This window comes from Pocillopora damicornis, chromosome 7, assembly GCF_964200805.1.
Source record: "Pocillopora damicornis chromosome 7, jaPocDami1.2, whole genome shotgun sequence".
NCBI lineage: Eukaryota > Metazoa > Cnidaria > Anthozoa > Scleractinia > Pocilloporidae > Pocillopora > Pocillopora damicornis.
In genome coordinates, this window is record NC_142676.1 from 6238530 (window position 1) to 6255938 (window position 17409).

General features: G+C 38.2%; 1 protein-coding gene across 15 annotated transcripts in view; it reads left to right on the forward strand.

Moving 5' to 3' along the window:
• LOC113681489 (delta-like protein 1) overlaps positions 1–17409 on the forward strand; it is a 36149-nt gene that overhangs the window by 879 nt on the left and 17861 nt on the right. For 2 of the 15 annotated variants that reach the window (XM_089212667.1, XM_089212679.1), the window contains exons 1-2: positions 1282–1338; positions 1529–1618. The exons of 1 other annotated variant lie outside the window; for it this stretch is intronic. The gene's annotated coding sequence lies outside the window, so the exon portion shown is untranslated. Of the gene's footprint in view, positions 1–1281; positions 1339–1528; positions 1619–2264; positions 2406–5125; positions 5256–7810; positions 8009–10292; positions 10460–12692; positions 13038–14350; positions 15105–16556; positions 16956–17409 lie in introns of those variants that run through there. 12 more of the 15 variants (XM_089212673.1, XM_089212681.1, XM_089212674.1 and 9 more) reach the window with 8 other exon arrangements.

A 17409-nucleotide genomic window follows, 5' to 3' on the forward strand; every position in this document is an offset into this window, starting at 1 on the left:
TGAAGAGCGTTCTTTAAAAATTTCGAAGTAAAGACACTTAGAAAATAGACCTCAAGTTAGTAGGGTTCAACGATCACTTTTGGAGGGCAACAAGTCTTAATGGTCACTTAAAGGTCAAAGGATCCCGCGCTGGAGTGAAATTTTTTAAATTTAGTTCACAGCTTTCCGTCGGGAGAGTTCCCAACGTCTCTGTCTGCTGACTCATCAGAATTGAGTGTTTGTCAAAATATTGAGCAGGTTTTTGGCTTGGATTACGTGTGCTCTAAATAATGCCTTGCTGGCTGAAAAAATTCGCAGAAATCGGCGTCTTTAAGTCTCTCCTTTGAGATAATGCCAGTAAACAACGCCAATAGCGAAAGCTTATACTTAACGGTGGTTTATTAGATTTAAGGGTCTCTTTGTGTTTGTATTATATTTATAACAGCGGACGGAAACATCTTCAGTTTTTGCGTCTTCATAGCTGAAACACAATTTCTTTTGTGTTAGCGTGTGTTTGCGCGCGCGTGCCTCGTGTTTGTGCCCCTACCCTCCCCCCCCCCCTTCACCCACGATTTGCGGAATTAGTTTTATTATTTGATTTTTAATGGGCGCAATAGCTCGCAATCTCTGCCGCATTTGCAGCTGTGGAATTATTATTTATTATCGTCGTTTCCATCTGACTTTCCCGACTCTCAATTTACGATGATGAAGCATAGTAAATTGGAGAATCTACTAATTCGACTTCCATTGATCTTTGGCTGTGTGGTCAAATCACCGATGAGCTGTCGTCAAACATTAGAGTTGTTAAGAGTGTCTGGTTCATAAAACGGAAATTTTCTGCTCTTAAGGCTTTCGTTGAAAGGAATTGACCAAACAAGACGTTTAGAGCAGGTTTATTTTTAAAAATACGCATGATATCCACCTGTTAGGTATTCAGTTGTATTGCAAACTCGTTAAAACGAAGTCGTAAGCCGTTAAGTGTTCTTTGATGATCCACTTGCTAAAATATTTTGTCTCTTAGGCAATGTTTAGGAAAGGCCAATGTGCGTGATTGTGAAAATCTATTACTTAACCCGTCATCGAAACCTTTTTAACGCTCTTTTTTTTAAACGCGACTGACCACGCCTACAATGTAGATTTTTTTGAAGGAAAAGAAGAATGTGTGGATACTGACTTTGTTTTCCACGAAATCTCATGAACGCGAAGTCTTTTGGACTCTTGAATTTGTAAAATTCTTCCATTAAAACAACAGTCAATATCGGCAAGCTAATATAGTGTATAAAGAAACCGTGTCAGTGTGCAGACCCACAATAAGAACCGCCGATGGATCTCTGTGTCGCGTCTTATTTCTTTCTTTCGGTATGTATTTAGATGGTGTAAGTAGACCAGACGGAAGTTGGTTTTCTTTGGTTAATTGATCTCCATGAACTGATTGATTCGGGTTATTAAAATAACTATGACAATGTTTAAACTCTCCCCGTCTCTTAGCGTTTTCCGCAATTAATCACCGATTTAGCGAAGCTTAACATGATGGTTTTAAAAATTCTAGAAATTTGCGGTCTGAGTGGTGTCAAGAAAAATCTTGAAATAGAAACCGATGCGCCGGGGAAGTGCCACAGTCGAGGAATAACTCTACAAGGTTTGTTTTGATGATACTAGTATTGATGATAACTTTGCTATAATGAAATTTGGACAGTGACATCACAGCAAAAATATGAAGAGTACGAGATTGATGGTGAAATTTTGTCCGCATTTGCATGGTTAACTAGCATTAATTGAGGCCATCCGTTCGATGAAGTCAGTCTAGTCAATATAAATCATCTTTAATTAAGAGAAAGACGAAAGGTTGCATTTAATGATAGTCAGTTTTGCAGGTTGAGGGCAATTTCTGTTTGTAAAGTCTTACGAGAATCAAATCAACACACCGAAGGCGTAACAAGTCGTAGTTTAAATTTTCGGAAATGACTCACTTCCTTGTTGAAGGAAAGCGTACCACAAGATATACCAATGAGGTTGTAAAACAAATTATTTTTAAAAGAAGCGTGCGCAAATTCGCAATCCATTGACATGTGGCCACGGCAATGTGGACAATGTCAATAGTAAATTAATTTTTAACCGTTGTATCAAATTGGCAGAGAATAGTTTGCCCCTAAGCCCATATCAAACGGGATTTCGTTACAATGCTAAATATTGCCACAAATTAAGAGGTATTGTCGCATCCTAAGTAAAAAGGTACCTCCCAGATCGGGTTTTAATTGTGTGACCCCGCACGGATATGACTAGAAAAGCTCACTCATCCAGATGTGGCCAGTATTTTAGTTTTGGTTTAGAACGAGTCACTGATCGTAGCGAAGCGAACCTAAATAAACCGCTTGAGGATTCGGGTCTCATTTCATTCAGTCGCATTCACAAGAGAGGGTTTTCAGGTAAGCAAACAATCGGAATGATAGTTTATTTACAAGTCCAAATTTTCTATCGGCAAAAAAGTTTTTATTTTCATTGATCAAAAGTTTATTCATTTAGGCCGGCGAACTTCCTGCCTGTAGGCAGGCTGGAAAGTTTTAAAAGTTATTTTTAAAAGTATGATTTGCCAGAACTTGCTTTTTACTGTAAAGCAGCTGCGAAGAATTGAATTCTTTTGTGAATGTTTATTTCTGAGTGCTGTGGTTATAGAAACAGGAGACTTGGATTTCTCGACACGTCCGCTAACAGTCGGTCGTGCTTGAAAGAGAGCGGCTAAATTTTGGACATTTCATTTCTTCACCTTCTCGTTTTGCAGAAGATTGCGAAAATCACTTTGCTCCTTCGATGATAGCACCTAGTTAGTTGATGCATCCCACTGTGATAAACCGAACATTTAACTTAGATATTTTAGCCGTAAATTACATCGTCTAAATGTTTCCGGACACGAAGTGAAATACAACGTGACCACAAATAAGGGTACCCGCTTCGAGTCGTTACAAAACAGTGAGTGACAAATTTATCATTCTCCATTACTCGACAGAAAGATGATGATGATTATTATTATTATCATGCTTATCACGAGTGTTGTTCTCGCTAATTCTTTGCCATTTGAAACGTCATTACTAAACTAGCAAATTCTTCTGTTGAAGTTGTAAAATCCGAGAGCTCTTTTAAACCCACTATATGTTCCGGAAAATGTGACCCTTTAAGATTATTTAAATGAACCAAGACCAGTCGCCTGAGAATTGAAATATTCTCGTTGCATTAGTGAATTTACCTAACTACTTCCTAGCGTGATGTCGGATTTATATTTTCGGTATCACCACGAACTATATAACCGTTCTTATTTTAGTTTCACGAATTGAAAGAAAAATCACGAAATAGACGACTTCTGATAATTAGAGGCTCGCTATTGATCTCAAATTGAATTTCAAGTTTCTGTTGTTTAGAAGGAACAATTGAAATTTTACCGAAGAATGAACCTAAATTATCATTCTTAAGAGGCGAACCAATATAAGATGAAAAGATTTCAACAGAAAATCAATTACCAAAGTAAATCCAGTATTTGCCTCGAGTGTCGTGAATTTTTGTGATTGTTTTTAGCAGTTAAACGTCGCGAACAGTCCAGAAAATTGTTCTAAATTTAAAATGCTGTAGGTTTTTTTTTTTAATTTTTACAGCCCATAGACGTAGCACGTAGCACGTAGCACGTAGCACGTAGCACGTAGCACTTAAACTTTTACATCACGGCTCCTGTCCGGCGATACAGCCTCTGAGAGACAATTGGCTTCATTTATCCCACAATTATCTAATTTATAATACTGATAAGCACGCTAGTCTCCCCTAGAAGCTTTCGATCACGAAAATACTACGAAAGAAAATAAAAACATAAGCTTTCTGGTGCCAACAACAACAACAACAACAAAATTCAAGTAAAAAACTCAAACATCTCAAAACACTTATCTTCAACAACTACTGAAAATACGTATTTAAGTGTTTATTGTGTGATATTTACGTTACCGACTCCACAACCAGACCATTTTGTGTTGAAAACAACGGCAACAAAAACAAAATAAAAAAATATGAAATTAAGGTCTCATGAAAAGAAGAAAAAAACTAGGAGGCTCGTATTGCGAAAAAAACGAAACCGCCCGGAGATAATTTTATAATTTATAGTTTTTTCACCTTGAAGAGATATGTTTGCTATGAAGCAATCTTTGCATAATGTTACAAATATAAGCCTTCGCAATGAGGCTGTATTTTAACAGCAGTAAACTGCGTGGGCATGACTATGGCCTTTTTGGTATAGTTCCGCTGTTCCCTTATCTCGGCCTCCGGCGGCAAAAAACTTTTCTTGATCATACCACAATCGTCGACCAAAGTGTTGAAACACAGTTCCCAATTCGTCATTTTCAACCCTTTTTGCCTTGCTGGCCAATATTTTCGCCCATTTCTCCGAAGTAATTTGTGCCATAATTTCTGGGATCTTCAGTAGCAAACAAAAATGAGAAAAAAAAATTGGTATTAAGTCGATAGCGTGGTATACAAATAATAGTGTTATTTGACTCATTTAAAGGCCAGGCCTATTTCAACACAATACGTTGTTAGTTGATTATGTGTTAAATTGTATCACGTTTTTGCACCTTAAAAACGTTCGCCTAATTTTTTTTTTCAGTTTCATTTACAATCCACTGTAATCCTCTCCATCCTTAGCAATCTTTGCTTATCCTTGGTTTAGAAGCTTTTTCTTTTGTTTTTGTTTGTTTGTTTGTTTTTTTTTTAACTCATAGCGCGGTATAATTTGTTACTCAGAGTCTTCTGAAGATAGTGTTTGCAGAGTAACTGAAGATATCGCGAAACACCTAACAGGAAGTTCTTCCACAGGACAGCAGCTTTAATAAGGGAAATCCAAGTCTAATATCATGTCATAAAATTTCATCAATTTAGTCTACTGCTTATTGTGGATTGATCACTCGTCGGATATAAGGCTCTATCGAAAGCGGTTTTTTTGTAGTGATCGTGGTTTAAAGAGATTGATAGACTCGAAGTACTTCTTAGAAGCGTTGGTGTTGCAGGCTGCACTATCACAGAGTTTGATTGGCCAATTTTTTAAATCATGACGCACTGCCTTAAGTATTGGTTTAATAAACATGGGTGGTTGCCAGGAAATTGAAAATTAAGCGTAGTTACGCAAGAGACTGCGGCCAAGGGAACTCTTATTTTAGCTCGGCGGTCTGGTACAATTTCCTTTGAAAACCACGCGACGAATGAACATGTAAAGCTGTTTTGGAGCCTGTAGAAGAAAACGTACGGTATGAACAAATCTACGTCAATACTTAACAGAAGAATTAGTTTTGTCGAAAGAGTCATTTATCACTCACTCCGTTACAGATAGCACTATAATTCTCAGTCATTTATTACATTCACAAAAGTTCCAATTTTATTCAACACTTCTTCAAATTAAAATAATCCGGCGCAGTTTTACTTGAGCTAATGGTTCCTTTCTACAAGATATAAATCGATTCTTTAAATAGCCAGTTGCCAAGCCTAGAATTTTCGAGGGTGCTTAGTTAGGATTACCTCTGCCTGCTCATTCAGACTAAACTAAGAGAGCTCAATTTGAATTAGTTTTAATGTAAAAAAAGGCTCATTTCAATTTCCTATTTTATTCCTGAATTAGATTCTAATGAGTAAGTTTCAAATTTAGCCGACTATGTATAAATAAAATTTTGTAATTTATGATTTCATATTTGAAAATCAGCTTTGGCATTTGCCCAGAAGTGTGTAAATAGAGGAATTGGTTTGTTTTACACGTGGGTTTGTGTGAGTTCAATGATGGCGACATCTGATTCCGCTTCATTACGTTATGTTGATTTTTGAGTGAAAGAAACCATTGATGCTCGCGGTGCATTATAACTACAACAAACAGCGGATGTTACGACAACGTGAAGAATGCCACTCAGGCCTTTAACTTAATCCATCTCTCACAGGCTAAGTAGGAAAGCGCCAAACAAAACTTCTTGTTCACAGTCAAAGGTTTAACTTTGTTGTATCATCGTCAATTTTTAGCGAGAACTTTTTGCTATGCGGTACTGTATAAAGAACTATTGTACATGATAAAACGCAAATTGACGCAATCAATTATTACACAACTGGTATTTATCCAGTAATTGTGTTTGTGATTACCATTAGAGTGGCTGAGTGACAAGTAATAATTGATAAAAGTGTAATTTCGAACCATCATCACGCTTCCACTAATTACAGTGTGAAGCTGTAGGTTTCGGGAAACTTACAGCTTGTAAAGCGCGTTTCTTTTCATTTCTGCTGCAATTCTTTTTAATACTCTTTTTGTTTGCCTTTTTTTAATTCTTCAACCCAGCCCGCTAAAATTTACCAGTACGAAAGAAAAACACTGAAAAGCGACCAGTTTCCATCGACCATCTGTATGTAGCCTTGAGCTGTTTGCTACGGACTTAAAGTTTGCGCCAGCTTTAAGGGCAGTTTTAACAAGTTGAACAGTGGCCGGCCTGTCAACTTTTTCCTTTTTAATTCCGCATCTTTGACGACGCCGGCATTTAAAATTTTGTACTTCTACATTGATACCTGCTTTAATGTCGACAATCTGCCGGCTGCGACCTGTTGTGTCTTTCCCGAAGCCAAAACCTAGAAAAGTCTATGTAAATTTGAAAATCGTGCTATCGGCCTATTTTTCTGCTTTTGAGTGCCGACGGAATTTTAGAACGAGAGGTCAGGCAGCTGAAGTTACTCACTGGTTGTAAAGGTATGTAAAGTACCTTTGTAGAGGAGTTGGAATTTCCATTTTGTTTTTTATTTCTAGAAATTTCAAAGTGGGATGCCAGGTGTTCAATAAAATGAGATAAATGTCCTGGATATAAGGCTTCAGTCATGCTCGACTTAATGTCTTTTTCAAACTGGGACTCCCGCTATCTAATGTAAAACTCGCTTTGCCGCTAACACGCGATTTTTTTGTTTTATTGTATTTACCTGTTGTTTGATTACGATCGGACGCTTTGTTCGGATAACAGGTCTTAAAGAAGCGTTTGTTCAACGGTTATGGCAATCGCGTTTAATCAGGTGGATGAAAGTTGCATATAAATTCCACCTCGTGCTTCAGTTTACAGCTAGCCATTTGTGCACTTAGCAAATGAAGCTTCGCATTACTAACTAGAGATCACTTAAAACTGCTTACGTCGTGATCTTTTTGGTCCCACTGGACGAATTAGCTCTTAAGTCTTGGAAGCTGAGAAGTTGTTTCGAAGTCATTTCACTGTGAAACTTGTGAAGGTTGAGAGCAACGCTGACGACTGAGAAATACATCCCCTTAAACATGCCGTCCTGATGAATAAACAAAATCTCAAAACTGACACTGAAAGATGATGTTGGGTAGTTAAGAACTTGGCAATTTTTTTCAAAGCTGGAAATGCGAGGGAGCTAAAACTTGTAGCTGAGTTAAGCCGTCAATGGTGATTTTTGTTTTAGTTAAATCAAACCCCGCTTTGTTTAGTAATCTACCGTTCAAAACCGCAGAACCAATCAGAATATTAATACAGGGATTGATTTGTGTCTCCTTGAAACAAACGAACTCGTCTGCTTGGTTGAAATTTTGAAACAGGTCAAGAAATTTCACCGTAAGTTTGATGTGTGTACGATAATAAAGATAACTATGCAAACAGAATGAAGATCTTTTTCCGCCCAAGGCATATTACCACCCGCTTAAATTCGACCACCAAAAAGCCCGACACTAACCGCCAAGCCTTGAAATAACACCGGCAGTAATAGACTTATTTTAGCGTCTCACTTTGTTTGCAATAAGGTGTAACATGTGCCCGCGATCCGTCTGGTCTTCGTGCGAATTTCTCTGTCTCGCGACTGGTCCAATGTATATATGCTCCTATATAATTACTGCGCTCACTTGTTCCCGGGGCTACCTAGAGGGTGTTTCCATATAAATTAGACCTCCGTAATGGCGTAAATCAAAGGACAATATACACTCGATGCATTTTTGCGTGCGGCTCAAGACCAGCATGTGGACGATATATTTCAAGTAAGTGCAGGGCTTTCCTCTCTCCGATAGAGCTTGCTTGCATTTCGCGAGATATCCTGTCCGAAACTAATAGAAATCTTGTCCGAAACAGCTGCACTAATTTTGTAAGACGGTTGCAAGTTTCGCAGAGTGTTTGGTGAAGACGCAGATAATCGAAAAGGAAAATGCAAGCAAGTTCAATTTTTTAATATTTTTACACGTGTGGTGGACCAGTAATGGGACCAAAACAACCTGACGTTTCTATTCTTGTTGTTTTGTCGCAATTTCGCTTTCTTGGTTTTGAACTGCAGGAGGAAAGAAACCGAAAATTCCAACCAATTTCAATTTCATCAAACGAATGTAAATTAATCGCATTGAATCATTTTCGACAGAAATCTTTCATTTTTCAAAACGAATTTTTCTCTCAGCGCCGATGATTTTCTTCGCTTCACTGGATACACGTGTAGGTCGATCAGGGCAAATTTGAAAGTCCAATATCGATTACTTTTTTTCCTGTGTTGTATTATTTGTAATGATATACGTTGGCGGGACAGAAATTGAGATGCAATCATTAAATATTCTCAGTCCTATTCCGGTTTTTTAAACAGAGCATTCTCACTCGGTGTCGTAATTTACTTCTGTCCCCAACAAATATTGAACTGGTTGTCGAATGGAGAGAAAAGTTAGCGCGTACTGATTTGCCTCAAGATAAGATAAAAACCCATCGTTGTTGACATATTCTCGATGAAACCTTTACAAAATCATATGTACCACTGTAAGAGACGTGCCGTCCATAATGATTGCACATGAAAAGCGCAAAGATTAAAATCCGTCATCATATTCATAGTTTTGAGAGTTATGCAAATGAAATCGCTTTGTTTTAGAGCAACATTTCCTTGTTTCGAATAACAACGATGTCTTGCTTTTCGAAACTGTTATGTGTTCTCGAAAGTCATGCTCAGCCTCTATTTTTACAGCATTCAAGTGCGATTGAAACTCATTACCCACGGGTTTCATTGAATATGAATATATTTGTTCTAAATTTACGTATTCTCCAAGACACTACCCGTCAATAGATTCAGCAAAGAAAACTTCCGTCGGCCCTTCTCGAAATTTGCATACCAGCTGTCCCTTAACAAAAATTAGAATAACAACGTGCGATTAGGTTGAATGCCCGCGCATTTTTGCGCGTTTCGAAAGGCACGTGCTCTACAAATCGTCTAAAAGAGAAATTCAATGAGTACAAAGGTTTGAGGGCCGTTTAATGTTCTTTACGTTGACAAGTAAGAGGTCCGATTGCACTTATGATCTCAAATGAGTGAAAAGACAAAGAATTAATGCATTCTGCAATATTAATAGTGTTTGTAGCGCCTCTAGAAGCTGTGGAATTATTCCAGAGCATTTCAAGACACGAGTAAACAGACTTCAATGTTCGATGTTTCTAAATTTATTTTGCCAGCCATTCTGTTACTTATTATCTTACAATTTTGCCCCTCGGCACTTTTATGCGTTTTTAACCCGATTGATCTTCGACATCACGGATAGTGTAACAAGTACGCCCCCTTAAGCCTGCCATAACATTCCGTCTTTAATTTTGCGTAGAATATCTATCAGTGGGTTTTAACACAAAACACGACCTGTTACTATTACAATGAAAACCATGACAGAGCGAGATTTACTGCCGGAAAAGAATCGATTTCCTCGCAGTAGCAGGTGCCGGGCACAATTTGAGACAAATCAATCGAAGTCAAGCAGGGGTCTCCCTCCCTTGGAGCTGAATTAAAGAATGAAAAACATCTTTTAAAGATATGAGACACAATTCTTTTATCACAACTAAATCAACTTGCTATCGCAAGGGTGATTTGGTGAAAAGAGAAAAGACCTTAACAAAATTAGCTCATTAAGCGATGGCGAATTATAGCCGTGTATTTTTAGCACTAATGTGTGCTCGTGTTAACCGCGAATTACAGAAATAGCGCTTGTAAAGCTTTTTTTAAACCCAGAGTTTTAAGAAAAACCAGTGGACTATTTGAGCACAGAGTAGTTATATTAATACCACTGTTTTCTTTCAAAAACCCTAAAATAGTTTGTCTATATTGATTATGGATGCTTGTAAACCCCAACTGATACTAATTTCAACTCGACGTGAAATTAGTTTTTCTGCGTAAACATTGCTACTCGAGGAAAATTTCAAATGTGCTGGCTGTTTGCAGTATGCGCGTGTGTCCATATTTCCTGCACACCTTAAACCGACTGACTTTAAACAAGCTAATGATATGCGAATCCCTTGGTAATGGAAAGTGCCGAAAATTGCGCCTGTGAATATGTCTCACTTGAAGTAGAAGATTACAGTGAAGCTGTGATTTTGTGAATTTGATACGAGTAAGAATCCTACTCAATTTTTTTATCTTGTCACACTTCATGAGATGCTGCAATTAGACCCGTTCGAGTTATTACATAGCCGGCGATGAGGTAAATGATTACTTTTTTTAAAGATAATTTGACGTGAACATTTTAGAAATAAAAATAGCTTATGTTGTTAAAGAGAATGCAAACCCTAAGTTATAGTTTTTTTTTTCTGAAAGAAGGAATAGATTGCGAGTATAATGTCTTACTTTCAATTCAAGGAACTCGTCCAAATTTGAGGAACAAAATACAGTATGTTCATAATTCAGCTGAATTCAATCATCCAGTTTAGGATCGCTACCGATCGAAACGACGTCAGAAATAATCGTTGGCACCGATAAAGTTACGATAGTTTTAGATAGTGAACTGTGTTTTTTTCCACTGGTTTCATTGTCTTCATCTAAAGCAATCGTCATAGTAGTTGTAACTCGAAACATTAGGTCCGCACTTTTGCCTGGTTCGTAGCCGCCGGCCATATTGGAGCTGAAATCTATTGGTTTTTTTTCCCTTCGATTCAAATATTTCAGCTTTGACTCAGTTTGTATTGTTTATAGTAGAACAATTCATCTATCCATAAATACTCGATATTCATCTATTACAAACGTTTCAAATTTCTTGAGCATTGCTTCAAATTTTGGAGTTTTCGGAGATACGTGGACCTGAGCTAATTTGGAAAATGATCGACGCCATCTTATTGAAAACCCGTCATTCCGTGTCCAGCTTTCGATTTCTATTTCGCAATTTTGGTTCGTTGCGAGGTGATAGCAGTGATATCTTGGAGGTACTTAGTTCTTAAGTGTTTTTATTTTCAGTGTTCCTGTTTTACGCTCTTCGAAAACCTTATCAATCACGCGCATAGAACATTTGTGAAAATGAGGCACATCGCTAACAATCTTCTTTTTGTTCTAATTCCAGTTTTTTTTTTCCTATTCCAATTTTTTCCTGTATTATATTGGCGTAAATGGCAGTTTTCAAAGTATTTATTGATAAAAGAAATCAGTTTTTATGAATAAGAATACTATTCCAGACCACCGTGTTAGCTTACGGATGAACACTTCACGCTCTTTTGATATGCAAACGCGGCCCTCGCTCTTTACCGACGAAAAGAGCATTTCGTCACTTTGAAACAATGCTAATTGCTCCAATTGTATCTCCATTGTCTCTAAACGGACGCAAAGCGAAATTTTACAACTCCCGTTTGGGAATTTGTCAATTCAGATCTAAAGCGACCGAAGTTGGCGGTGAGCGTTTGCAACCTCATTCCTAGGTCATTGCGCCCGCAAAGCATCATGGATACCCCACTTTTCTCGGGCGACGCTTTTCAATGGGCGCGATTCCGTAATGAAAATTTCACTAGTAACCACGGGTAACAACGGCATAATAATGAGAATTTTCAAAGATTTGCCAACTTAAGAGGGCATATTAAAAAAAACAAGTCATGTAACACAATGTCTTCTTAGAAAGAATTAAGAACGAGAGCGAACCTTTTATCAGTTGTAAGGATCGAATTCCTTGCTGTTAAGTTGTAAATGTTCTTAGCGTTTCAGTATCCGGCTTTTCACTGCCTTCTCCACCTGTTTTAGATGATTGCTTTCTATCGTTTATGATCACTGAACTTCAACTGCGTTATTACTCGTTCTGCAGTATTTTCCTAGTCTACTTTCAACACGAAATTCGTTTGCGTGTGATTGACATGGCAACTATGGAAAATTTAAAGCTATTTGGTAAGTATTGCCATTAAAACCATTGAAAAAGAATTTGACTGATTCACTGTACTTATCGAACTGGCAAATACAAAGTGCTTTTTTCTGTTGTTTCTTTGAAAACGCTAAGTACATCTCAGTGATTACACTTAAAAAAGATTCATTCAGTACTCTCTTCATTTTTCTGATATCTATGTGGTCGCAGTTTCTCATGTATGTTTACCAGACTTTATAATTAATTTAGGTTTATTAGAGAAATTTACACCTTTACATCCAAAGGTATCAATCAGTTAGCGCTTTCGACATATTCCAGTGAAACTTATCGATCAATTGCATTTGCTAATTATTCCAGTTTTCTACCTAGTTACATGCCTGCTTAAGCAGTAAAATTTCCTTGGAGTTAGCTTTCGTGTTAGTTTTTCGAAATTTTCAGCATTTTAAGCTTATATTCGTGGTATTTTAATGTTGCAATTAATGTCACTTAACGTCAATTTACGAAGGAAGGAAGGACGTGCCTAAAACGTTTTTAAGGTAATCCTTTTCAAGTTAGCTTCCGGAAAAAGCGATAAAAACTAATGTAATTACCACAAACAGACAGCCAACGAGTTCAGTCATTCCTTGGCTTTCATTAAGCTGTGTGAAAACGAGTGCAAAACTACGCGAGAGAGATTGAGAAAGACTACTGAAAACACTAAGGCAAAGGTGTTCGTGGTGTACATGTGCGGTCGCGTTGAATACATGGCGGGAAAGTTCGACGCGGCCTCACCACTGCTGCACAGTGTGTGGCGGGAGTTGGTGAGAGACGCAGACACTTTTCTAGTCAGCGGACGACAAGCGTGATCTAGGAGTCGGTTTCAATATTTCAACGTTTGTATTATTGCTGTGCAATGACGAAGTTTTGATGGAAACTTAGAGAAGGGGTATTGAGGACTGCGAAATCAGTGAGTAACCGTAATTTCATTAATTGATAACAGACCAATTAGTTGTAGCTATCTGCGCCTTGCTCGAGAGCGTGTCGAGATGAAAATCATAGAAAATTTTCGATAGATCTTCTCTCTCCATCATTCAGTGTTCAGTGGCATTTAGACCAACGTGAATTGTACATCTTACTAGCCTTCATCGTACACTTATTCAGTGGAGAAACGTCAGTGGTTTCCTTACAGAAAACAACGCCTTTCTGTTGTCGCTGAACACAAATGTTATTATTCTTTGTTTTCAAAACAGAACGTTTAAGACTCGCGGTTAGTTTGTAAACATCAAAGTTGGAATAATTTTACACCACCTGAGACTGTCGAGATTCAGTTCAAAGTTAACATGATATAAATATTTTTTGTTGATTATACCAGAAACGTTGTCAAGTCACGAGGTGTTCAGCTGACCACGAGGTCTACAAATGACTCCATGTTTTGTTTTTTATTTTGTTTTTTTTTTTAGCCGAGCATGTGGTCTTCTGTAACCGGCCACTGTGCGGGTATGAAAAATTTCCTTAGCATTGATCAAGATCTAATGAGATACACTGATGAACTCTCAGGTCATCCATATGAAAAAGTTAATTAACATCGTCAAAAGCAGTCCATTTTTGAAAGTAATGAACTCAAATAAGGCAGGCATATGTCCCATGAAAGTTCTCGACAATTGTTTTGTCTTCGTATCGGATTCGATCGCAGCCATAATAGTATCCACAAATGAAAACATGTTGCTATCGTCAAACGAGGACTTTGGTAATTTGCTCATTAGCATTATCAACTTGACAAGATGCAGAACAAACTGGGAAAATCGAAAACATCTGCTTGATAGCCGAACCCATGAACGATGTCGCGAATTCACTTCACCTAACATCAGTTTCATTTTATCCTCATCGGGAGAATTTCGGGTTTTCATGGAGTTGTCTTTCTTTTCTTGTCAGAATGATCGAAAAGATCGCATTTTTGTTTATGGTAAACAAGACTACCCGTGTGCTGCTAATAAACGTAGGCTCGCCGTTAAATAGCAGTGGTTAGGCGTGAAAACCACAGTGCTAGCTGGAACTCCTTCAGAGGAAAGGGATGTTTCCGCAGTCGGCATAGCTAAAATGAAAACAAGCTCCAAATTGGCAGCAATTCTTGTATAAAGATACGCTTCCTGTATTGTTCATTTTGAAAACATTTCATGTAGTTTGAAGTATCATTTAGTGGTAACTTTCTCGCTCCTTGACGCCCAAACTCGATCACATCTCACCTCACGTTTCAAGGGTGTGAGCTTCTCACGTGAGATTACTAAAGAACAAAAACCTCGGCACTCTTTTATCATACAACATCTTGGTGGTGAATCAGTGTCCAATCTCGTCTCGCCCTTCTCGAAAAAAAAACTGCTGATTGATGGCCTAACAGATGTTTAAAGTAAGTCATTACCCTAAAAGTAATTCCTTATTCTACTTTGCTTCATTTTTCGTCGGTAAAAGCAGACCACCGTGTTAGCTTTGTTAACAGTGTGTCTCAGGAATATAGCAGATAACTTGTAGACTGGCGCGTAAGAACCGGAAAGTCTGCCTTTTGTCAAAATTAATGACCATTAATTCAAGCCAAGAATTTTTTACGCTGATAACTGGTTGAGATAACGATCAAAACCTCAAGCTAATCTCTGTAATAGAAAGCCATAACTGGACGCGAAAGGAAATCTAATGTCATAGATTACGAAAAACAAGTTGTGCGCGATCTGGGGCGAGTTGGTTTTTCTAGAGGTTTCCGTCAGTGTTTACCCAATTTGCACTGTGAACCAAGAGTATACTACCTCTGCAAGGAGTGTGTACGGTCGTTCATTCTTAGAGAGTTAGCACGTGGTGTGGACAAGAGCCAAACATTTTGACAATCAAATTTGCGTTTGATTGTTCTAACGCTTTCCCGTATTGAGCTTTTTTCCGGTCTAAGTGAGTTGAAAGCGAGCTAATTTGATGTACGGTTGGTAATTGGCGGACAAGCGAGTTCTTGCACGCGAGTGATATGCGTTACTGGGCAGACACTTCTTTTAAGGTACGTGATGATATCATCGCCTTGTAAAACTGTTCATTTCACTTGAAAAAAGTTAAAGCAGTTAACAAATTATGCGGCACTTATATTTTGCTCTGACCTTGACAAAGTCCATTTAGATTATCCAGTAAAAAGGGGCTCCACCGACTCAAGCAGATTTATGAGGCATTTAAGGGGCGTCAACAGCTAGATTCCTACAGGGGCTATCAAAATACCTTATCTCCGTTTGTAAATACACTTTACTCTTGGAAAGCGCGCGCCATTCTAACTGCGCCCTTTTGGTAAAAATCTGAGTATACTTAAGATTATTGCATTGATAGACCTTTCATTACAAAGCTCGGTCAACTGTTTTATAAACACTTGCAGGTATTTCTAACACAATTCCGCGGGGGATAGTCCGTTTTGATCATGTAGTTTCAAGGGGGGTGGGTTAATTGGATTTCATTGACATATCGTCGACTTTGAATCGTGGTCAAAGTCTTCACTGAACATCGATTTCATTTCCTTCCGAGATGTAAGGACAGTTTTTTCATTGACGTAAGTACTTTTTTGTCGTATAATTTAACCTTGGAATGTTAGCAAAAGTTTTTTAAATGGGCATTGCGTGTTCACTGTATCCTTTTCTTGGGGCAGATTTTTGTCAAATCGCCGTGTGACTTAAGAATTCGCGAACGGAAACAAACGAAAGGAACATATCCATGTCAAATTAATTTTTTTTCGACAAAAACAAATAAACAAAAGAGCTTAAATTCATCCATCGATTATTTGGTGATTATCGTTTTGACAAACCTCAACGCCAGAACATAATTTATTCCAGAAATATCCATTGAAAATTTAGAATGTTGGGATTGAAATTTGATCTATTTTGGCATTGTTTGCTTTCCAAGGTAAAGTATGCCATTTTTATTAGCTTTGCATTCAGTTCGAGTAGCAAAGATTGGCCTAACAGGCCCAACTTACCGCAGCTTTTCTTTTCGACTAAAGGCATGCAAGAAGCTTGTTGCTCAGATAACATACTGTTTCCCCCTCCGGGAAATCGGTATTAGGGTGTATCTCTTAACACCCCGGGCTTGTCACAAACGCCAATTTATAGGCGCGTGTAACATCACTGGGTGGTCTGAAGCGACATGGTCTTTTTTTAAAATCGTTCGCCTCTGGAATCTCTGACAAATGAAAACTCGACGGGGCCGGAATCTCACTACTTTGATGTTGTGTTTGTTTTAATTACTCAGTATCCCTAATTGCTTGCTTACTACTGGATTATTTGCATTGCAAAAATATTTGTTTTGGAGTCTCATCTGTGTGAGTTAGAGGCTCGTTTTGCGGTCTTCTTTAAAGAGCCGGAAACTATGAGGAGTACGGGAAAACCCGAGTCGCAAGGTCATGGTTGTTTGTATTGTTCTCATAACAAAACAGCCAATCGATTGAAGCTGCTTATCTCGGTTTACCAGCGATTTTAAATACACTGCTTATGTGCGTAGCTTGCGCTGTTAGTCGGCAAATTTTCAGCAAGTGCACAAGCGTTTCTTTAGAAATTTTTCTCACGTTGGTGATGTGCGGGTGGTCGCAACTGCGTCGAGAAAACGCTAAACCCTCGATCAATGTTTGTGGCAGAACTAATTACAGTTACATCATGACGGAAAATACGAAAAAGCATACGATCCGCTTGAATGAAGGCATGGGAAAAAGAGCTGATGCAGAATACCACTTAGGGTCACAGGCTTGTCGATGTGTCACAATGTTCCCAGAATAGCTATATAGATAATTGGAAAGTTATTCGCTGACATATGCATAGCTTCGCTTCATTGCGTTTCGCCCCGTCTTCGTTCGCACAGGCAGACGTAAGCATATAAGGTTGGTAGAAACCCAACTCTATCGAATCGGCGCCGTTTTTGAAATCCTTTATTTTAATTTGTGGTCGCAGATTTGGCGATCAAAAGATTAGCTTAGAACTCTGAACAGCCTCTGGTCGATTTCGATGTATATTACGGCTCGAGAAATGCTGACGCACAAACCGCCGACATTTTTTCAGCATTAAATCCACGAGTTTACTTGTGCGCGAAAGTCAGCTTGCAGTGAGAGGTCAGTCAGCTTAAACTTCGGATGAATTTCACATGACATCTGTAATCCTGTCATTAAGCGAAAAAACTCTTTTTACAAAACGATACTAAAAAACCGGATTATCCACTGTAAAAGCCACCTTGACTTCTAAGTAGCTAAAGCGGAATCTACTAGTATCTCTTGCCAGTTGTTATCAAAACGACATAAACAAATCGAGAGTGTGAGAAATTTCCTTCTTCGCGCATCA